General features: G+C 40.9%; 1 long non-coding RNA gene across 1 annotated transcript; it reads right to left on the reverse strand.

Annotated features, from left to right (window-relative positions):
• Window positions 1-453: 453 nt before the first annotated feature.
• LOC112531781 lies at window positions 454-8559 on the reverse strand. Its single transcript, XR_003073787.3, has 3 exons — window positions 8493-8559; window positions 7995-8041; window positions 454-1125 (listed from the first exon to the last, which is right to left on the reverse strand). It is a non-coding gene; the product is annotated as an uncharacterized LOC112531781 (long non-coding RNA).
• Window positions 8560-8923: the final 364 nt, after the last annotated feature.

Here is an 8923-nt window from a genome sequence, read left to right on the forward strand (position 1 = left end):
CACCAATTACTGCTTTTCCCCATCACATACTGAAGGCTGAGCAGCCGAAACAGAGAGTGTCTATATTCCTGGCTCTCTGGTTGATTTTCAGACTAATGATGGCTTTTGAAGTAAGGAAAGCCAGGTTGGCCAAAGAAATTGTTTAAACTATTGTTTACAGCATGTGAATTGTATGCTTCATGTCACATACATCTGATGAAGAGGATAAGGCTCCCCTCTGATGGCATTCTTCTTATTGTTCCCCAAAACATCTTCAGCTGCAAGCAGATCAGTCCTACTTCTTTCACTTGTCAGTTCCTCATATTTCTTTCAACAACTCCCTGGGCAGCATGAGGGAGACTAAAGTGGATCCATAAAAGGGTTTAGTAACTGTCGGTGATGAACTGCAAGACTACCTTTAGCTAATCCAGGAAAGTAAGTAAAATCCTGTTGCGGTTTAACTCTACTGGCAGCACAGCAATACAGGGCTGATTCATCTCTCAATCCCCTGTAGTAAGAGGAGAGAAAGAATGAGAAAAAAAGAAAGGTAAAACTCATGGGTTAAGATAAAGATGTTTTAATAGAACTTAAAATGAAGGGGAAATTATGATGATGATGATAACACTACTACTAATAAAAGAATATTCAAAACAAGTGATGCACGATGCAATTGCTCACTGCCACTGACTGATGTTCAGCCAGCTCCTGAGCAGTAGCTGTTTCCTTAGCCAGCTCCTACAGTTTTACTGCTTGGTCACAACACTGCTTGATAGGGGACATTCCTTTGGCTGGTTTGAGTTAGCTGTCCTGGTTCTGCCCCCTCACAACTAGTTCTTCATCCATCAGACAGTCCACCCACCAAATCTATATCTTGCCAAGCTGGAGAGAAGGATATTGTAGGAGACTGCGCCGATGGTCATACTGAAGCCTAAAGAGGTGACAACAGGGGCTCCTCTCTGGTCCGTTGAGAGAGTATGCCATCATAGAAGGCCACTACGTGGGTCAGACTGAACTTGCCCCTTGTGAATCTATGCTGGTTGTCCAGTATCACCTCCCTCTCTTCCATGCACCTCAGCGTAGTTTCCAGAAGGGTCTGGGTCATTGTTCTCCCTGGCACAGAGGTGAAGATGACAGATTACTGTATCCCTGTGGAAAAAAAAAAAAAAAAAAAAAAAAAAAAAAAAAGACTTTATTTTTTACATTTTCATTGCTAATAAGACATAATTTTTAAAACATCACTAAAGATAGAAAAGGTTTACAAGCAATGTAATAGTGCATGTATTCTGTATGCAGCCCTCTAAGGGGCTTTAAGTAGAGGCTGCATTTAGTGTTGTCAAAAGTGATAATCTCAGTAATTTACAAAACGTAAGTAAATTGTAACCATGATTATTAGTTCTACTCAATATTTTACTTGGCCAAGTATTTCTACCTAATATTTAATTTGGTGGTGCATTCTACATATATGTATAGGTAACAATTCAAAATTTCACCCAATACCCAAAATACGTATAAATTAACAACCAAATAAAGACTTGTTAGAAACAGATACAAGAGAGGCCTTCTTTGCAGTGAAATGGGTCAGAATTCCAGCTGTGAGAGTTTCAGCATGCACAGATTTCAAGTTAGAAGAACAGATTGTTCAACATTTCTCTTAATTTCTTGACCAGAACTGTAAGAGACTACTCTTTTATATCATTGACTCAAAGTTTGCTGAGGAACAAGTCCAGGCAAGTCCTGGGCAAAGGCAGAGAAATCTTTTGTCTTGAGGACACTGATGGACAGGTCCTGGCTAAGGATTGTGATATCCTCTAAGGAGCACAGATGGACAAGGCCAAGGGCAATGAGAGAGAGATAAGCTGCTGCTAATGGCTGGGAAACGGTCTTTTTGTGTGGACTTATCTCAAGGAAAATGGCCATCTCAGGAGGTATGCACAGGACTCTTGCTCAAGTACCCAGGAATGTCACGTAGGCAGCAGAAAATGGAGGATAAAAGAGGGTCCAACAACCACGGCAAAGGTAGAGGCTTATCTCTCACCACGACAGACTTGGGGGGTTCTCTGCCATCTGATCCCTCACCACAACGTGGAGACTTATCTCTCACCGCAACACAGAGGTTTATCTCTCACCACGACAGACTTGAGGGGCTCTCTGCCATCTGATCCTTCACCGCAACGTGGAGACTGATCTCTCACCGCAAGGTAGAGGTTTATTTCTCACCACGACAGACTTGAGGGGTCCTCTGCCATCTGATCCTTCACCGCAACGTTGAGGCTGATCTCTCACCGCAACACAGAGGCTGATCTCTCATGATCTCTCACCACGACACGAGCTTCCTGCCTTCAGATCCTTCTCTACGGACCGTTTGCTGACGGACTTCCCTGGGCCTGCTACCTGAGACCTGCTGCTTCCTCCCTGACCTGCACCCTCTCGTTGCCCAAGACCGGCCTCGCTGCTCCTGCCCTTCGGCCTCGGACCGTCGGAACGTCATGCAACGGGACTGCTGCCGGATCCTGGTGGTGACTATCCCCGCTTTACGCAATTCTTGCCTCTTTCTATCTTTTCTATCGCTCGCCTTCCCTTCCCCATCACCCCAATCCTTAATAGTGTCCGTCCTCCCCTTTCCCCATCTCCCTTATTAACATTTGTAATAAACTGGTCGGACCAACATTTGAACCGTTGTTTCATAATCTCACGCTGGGCATACATATTTCAAAGAACCTCCTCTCCCTCCTATAAATTGGAGCGAGACAAGAACGTTTTTATAAACATACATGTTTTACAGAATCCGTATTTTATACATGGGCAGTATAATTCTACAGAAGGTTTTTTTCTTTGTTTGTTTGTTTGTTTGCATTTTTAAAAATAAAACAATTATTTACTTTTTTTAAAAAATCAAATATTTTCATAGAACCATAGAATCATAGAATCATAAAATGGCCTGGGTTGAAAAGGACCACAATGATCATCAAGTTTCAACCCCCCTGCTATGTGCAGGGTTGCCAACCATTAGACCAGGCTGCCCAGAGCCACAACCAGCCTGGCCTTGAATACCTCCAGGGATGGGGCATCCACAACCTCCTCGGGCAACCTGTTCCAGTGTGTCACTACCTTCTGTGTGAGAATTTTCCTCCTAATATCTAACCTATATCTCCTGGGTCTTAATTTATAACCATTGCCCCTGGTCCCAACACTATCCACCCTTGTAAACAGCTATTCCTCCTCCTGTTTATATGCTCCTTTCAAGTATTGGAAAGCCACAGTGAGGTCTCCCCGGAGCCTTCTCTTCGCCAAGCTACACAAGCCCAGTTCCCTCAACCTTTCCTCATAGGAGAGTGGCCCTCCTCTGGACCTGCTCCAAGAGCTCCACGTACTCCCTGTACTGGTTCCCCAGACCTGGATGCAGTACTCCAGATGGGGACTCACAAGAGCCAAGTAGAGGGGGACAATCACCTCCCACTCCCTGCTGGCCACCCCTTTTTTAATGCAGCCCAGAACATAGTTGGCCTTCCAGGCTGCAAGCGCACACTGCTAGCTCATGTCCAGCTTCTCATGTACCAGGACCCCCAAGTCCTTCTCCACAGGGCTGCTCTCAAGGAGATCTTTCCCCAATTTGTATAAGTACCTGGGATTATCCCGACCCAAGTGCAGCACCCTGCACTTGGCCTTACTGAACCTCGTTAGGTTTTCATGGGCCCACTTCTCCAGCCTGTTTGGGTCCCTCTGGATGGCTTCCCTTCCTTCCAATGTATCGACTACACTGCTAAGCTTGGTGTCATCTGCAAACTTGCTGAGGGTGCACTCAATGCCATTGTCTATGTCACTGATGAAGATATTGAAGAACACCGGTCCCAGGACCGACTCCTGAGGGACACCACTTGTGACTGGCCTCCACCCTGACACAGAACCATTAATCACAACCCTTCGGCTGCATCCAGACAGTCAATTCCTAATCCATGGAACAGTTCCTCTTTCAAATCCATACCTCTCCAATTTAGAGAGAAGGATGTGGTGAGGGACCGTGTCAAAGGTTTTGCAGAAGTCCAGGTAGATGACATCCATCACCCTTCCCCCATCCACCAAAGCCATCACTCCATCATAAAAGGCCACCTGACTGGTCAGGCAAGATCTGCCTTTGGTTAAGACATCCTGGCTGTCTCAATTCACCTCTTTATCTTGTACGTCCCTTAACATATCTTCTAGGAGGATCTGCTCCATGATCTTCCCAGGCACAGAGGTGAGGCTCACCGGCCATTCAATTTCATGAGGAGGTCTCGGACTTGTTCCACGGTTACAGTGGGACAGAAAGCACTCCCCACACCATCACCTAGAGGCTCATGATCCTGGCAGACATGGGAAGCCTGTGTGTTTTTATGTAAGAGTTCTACCTGGAGGTAGAGAGGTAGTCTTATTTTATGATGTTGCCCCATGAATCCAGATGTGGATGTTGATGGTGTGGCAGTAAAAGATGGACTTTCCTGCAAAGAAATTTAGTTACCATGTGACAGATGACAGCAGAAGGGCAGTCTAACAAAATGGTATCTAACATGGTAGTACGCATGAAGCAAAGGTATGGAATTGAATTCCTCTACACGGAAGAAATTGTAACCACTGACATTCATTGATGTTTTCTAAACATTTATGGAGACCAAATAGTGGATGTGACCACAGTGAGGTGGTGGGTGGTACATTTCAGCAGTGATGACAGTGACATGAAAAACAAGGCACGTTCCATATGATCACGTGTAGCTGTCACACTATGAAATGAAGAGCATTGCAATCAGCTCATCCATGTGAATCAATGGATTACAACTAAGGAACTGTGAACTAACCTGAATATTGGCATCAGCGGGAATGATGGAAAATGATGGTGGAAATGCTGGAATATCACAACATTTGTGGCAGGTTGATCCCATGATTGCTCACATAGGAACAGAAGGAACACCATACGCATGTTTGTCAAGAACTACTGAACTAATATGAGGCTGAAGATGATAGTTTCCTGGTTCTCAATATTACCACAAGACATGGTGTCACCTCTACAAGCCAGAGTCAAAATAGAAGTCCATATAGTGGCCATATGTGAATACCCCATCAAAGAAAAAAGTTCAAGAAGCAGCCCTCAGTGGGTAAAGTGATGTACACTGGCTTTTTGGATAGGAAAGGAATGATGCTTCTGGATTTCCTGGAACCCAGATAAACCATAACCTCTGACTGCTACATTGCCATGTTGAATAAGGCCCAAGCTTCCAGTCTGGCCAGAGAAGACAGAATTTCTCTTGCAGTACGATAACACCAGGTCCCATTTCCAAGAGGTGGAGTAGTACCTTTTGCATCCACAGATTCTAAGTAGTGGAGCATACTGTACTCCTCCTCTTCCTCCAAGCTCAAGATTGATGTATCCCTAAGAGAAAGAAATCAGGCAAAGGTGTCAGGAGACCTTCATGGATAAGCTAGGAGTTCATGGAAAAACTCAAATAGAAGAATAATATATACAGAACATGGAAAAAGGGTCAGGCCAGTGTTGAGAGGAATACAGGAATGTTGCAAGGGTATGCAAGAATGAAATGAGGAAGGCTAAGGCTCACTTGAAATTAAATCTAGTGAGAGAGGTGAAGAACAACAAGAAGAGCTTCTTTAAAGTATATCAATAGTAAAAAGAAAACAAAGGGAAATGTGGACCCACTGCTAAATTAAGTGGGTAGGGAAGGGAAGACAAAATTACTGAACACCTTTACTTCAGTCCTTGCTGCTAAGACCTCCCCCTGGGAATCTAGACCCTAGATAGAGTCTGGAAATAGAAGAAATTATATGAAAACTTAAGAAAAAGCTAATTTTACTGTGAGGGTTAGACTGGAAATTTTCAACAGTACCCTTCTAACATAAGACATTTTCTGAAGTTGTGATTCTATGATGAAAATAAACTCAGATCCAACACCATAGGTAACTTCAGAACTTCACTCAGAACCAAATAATCTCATCTCCAAATAAAAAGCAAGAACAATAAATATTAATTCCATACATTAAAATCAAGTTCATGCAGAATAAATATATACTGAAAATCTTTGACAGATTTTCCATGTTTAATGGTAAGAATTGTATCTGTAAACTTGGCTACTTAGGGCCTAGGGCTAAATTTTATAACAATCATATGAACTGAAATATCAGTTTAAACTTACATACTTTTCTCTCTAACCTGAAATTAAGGTACACTTTAACGTCACCTAGCCTGTTACAGAAATGTTGTTCTTTGAAGCAAGCCTAAGTCCTATATAAAAAAATTTCTGTGGCTGCATTTTGGGTAGGTACAAGGGCTGTAAGAGCAGCCAAATTAGTTGCTAAGTATGTTCATCAAAGTATGTACCAGCAAATTTCAGCTAATTTGTTAATTGATGTGTTTTCTGTCTTTGACAGTTTTAAAAGTATAAAAAATATACTTATATATAAAAATAAAAATATTTGCTGAGCAAGAGCTGATTTCTGGGCGTTAAAAGGTATTATAGACACTAAGTACACAACTCTGCTTTGTTTTATCAAATATTAATTTCTGCATACCATTCTATCTGTTTTCCAATTAGAATCCACACTGTGCTAAGTAACAATTTTATTTTTGTCCCTTGCCAGGAGAAGTAGATAGAGCTAGAATTCAAAGGGTAAACAATTCAATAGGCTTTCAAAATCAAACAAATAAATAATAAACAAAACAACTGAATAGAAACAACAGCTGTTCTGAACTTTTAAATGAAATTATGTCACGACTGGAATCTTACAGATCCCATATCAGAGGAAGCTGCAGACAAAATGCCTCTGTCAGTCCTTCAAGAGCCACACCATTTTCAATATTTTGAAAGCTAGAATTACTAAAACGTTGATCCATCTTTGTGAAAGAAAGTTACCTGGAGATGGATCCCACATAGTAATGTGCCATTATCTTTATTATATATAAATATATATATTCTTTTTTCACATGCCAATATCATCCAACCAGTCCCATCTCTGGGCCTCCTAGATCCTGGATTCAGCAAGGGAGGAGTGAAGACTGTAAGACAAGGGAGTACTCGCAGATGTGCGCTGCAGAGAGTGTTCTGCATCTGCTCTCTTCTGACTTCCACAAAGTGTGGTCAAATGGAAGCTGTCTACTACAGTTCTTCAGGTTTGACCTTGGACCACCATAACTCTTTGCCTAAACCAAGACATTTTTCAGCAGGACAGTAATTAGTGTATACCAAAACTATATCAATGCTTGGTTTACCAGTCTAGTATAGTTATCAGTTTAATTACATGTTAGTGCCTGAGGATATTTAATTTACTAATATAGACAAAGAATTCAGAGATATTAGAGTCTGATGTAAGGATTATTAAAGGCTACATGCAGGGCTTATAAATCACACAAGGCTCAGTTGAATTAAAGCAATCTGTTTCCTGAAAATGGAAATACAGTTAGGTCACCACAGTAACCTGAACTCCTCCCTATGATTCTTCCACAAGTGACTTCTTGTTGTTGGTGACTGCTTGGAATTAACATTTCAGTTACAACTAGATTATAATCAGACATCAAAAAATCAGATATAATACATCACAGACCGTACATTTCAACACAAGAGGGAGAGATGAAGAACCTTTCCCTCAAGTTACCAACAGTATGTCATGACTTTGTGGTGAATTTAAATCTCCTCATTTTAGTCATTACTTTAAGTCATTTCTCACTCAACAAAATGAGTGCACATTTTGTAGCAATTTCATATAGCATATAGTGTCCAAGATCTACCACTGTAACCTTTTTGGCTTACGTAATTAATCAAAGCATGAAATCATAGACCAAGTGAGATTAACTCATTAAAAGTTAATCATTGCTTCTTTCATTTATGATGTAAGTACTAGCTAACTTCATCTTGATTTCAATGGACTGTTCTTTAACTTACAAATTCAGTATCTCGGGAAAGGAACTTGTAACAGCAAAAATTCTTCTCAGCTGTAACAGAACAAATGGTGAAAAGACTCCGTACCAAGATACTTACACCAGAGATTATTTTGTTCTGGAAATCAGCATCTGCATGCTTCTGGCCTGGTTGTCAAAAATACATCAGCATAAATCAGTTTAGTAACTGGCTAGTATACATATATTTCAAATAATAATACAAATTAATATCTTAATAAAACATTGATCCCCAAAGAAAACATTAATTAAAAAGAGAAAAATGCTCAAAATTTTGTTCAAAACACCAATGAAAATATAAGTGTCAGTGGTTTACGGGCTAGTCTGGTCTGGTTCCATGACTAGTGGGGTGGAGGGATTTTTTTTGCAAAATCTGCATCTCCAGAAAAGAGAAACAGGGGACCCCCCACAAAAAAAGAATAATTAAAAACAACGATCTGAGGAGAATCAAACTAATTTACTAAATATAGTATCAGAATGCACGATAACATACTATAATACAATATAATTCAATACAATTGTTAAAAAAAAAAAACAAATATAATTGAGAGAAGGATTGTCCGAGAGCTAAAGGCCTTACACTAATACTGAAGCCTTGCATGCAGTCGGGAGCAGCAGAGATACGATCCAAAAGTGAGCATGACGAGATGAGAAGAAAGACCCAGGTCAGGTGACCTACAGGGCTTATATCTTTTCCCCTGAGCAGGAATGATAACAGTACTCCAACAGTCTTCTGGGGAACGTAGTTCTTCTCTTCCGGAACTAGAGCATTTGCTCTTTAACTCGTAGTACACTGCATGATGTTATGACGTGAAATACCGATAACCAAAAATCATAAAACCATGACAAGAAGAATCTCTCAACTGTAAAGTAAGTATATACTTTTATGTCTGTTTTACATATATATGTGCAGAAAAACAATACAACTGCCTACATTCAGGTATAGCATGAATTTTAAAGATGCTAAGATATTTTAGCCCCAGTTATTTCATATTCTATTTGGATTAGCTT

Source organism: Gallus gallus, chromosome 2 (assembly GCF_016699485.2).
Source record: "Gallus gallus isolate bGalGal1 chromosome 2, bGalGal1.mat.broiler.GRCg7b, whole genome shotgun sequence".
NCBI classification, from domain to species: domain Eukaryota; kingdom Metazoa; phylum Chordata; class Aves; order Galliformes; family Phasianidae; genus Gallus; species Gallus gallus.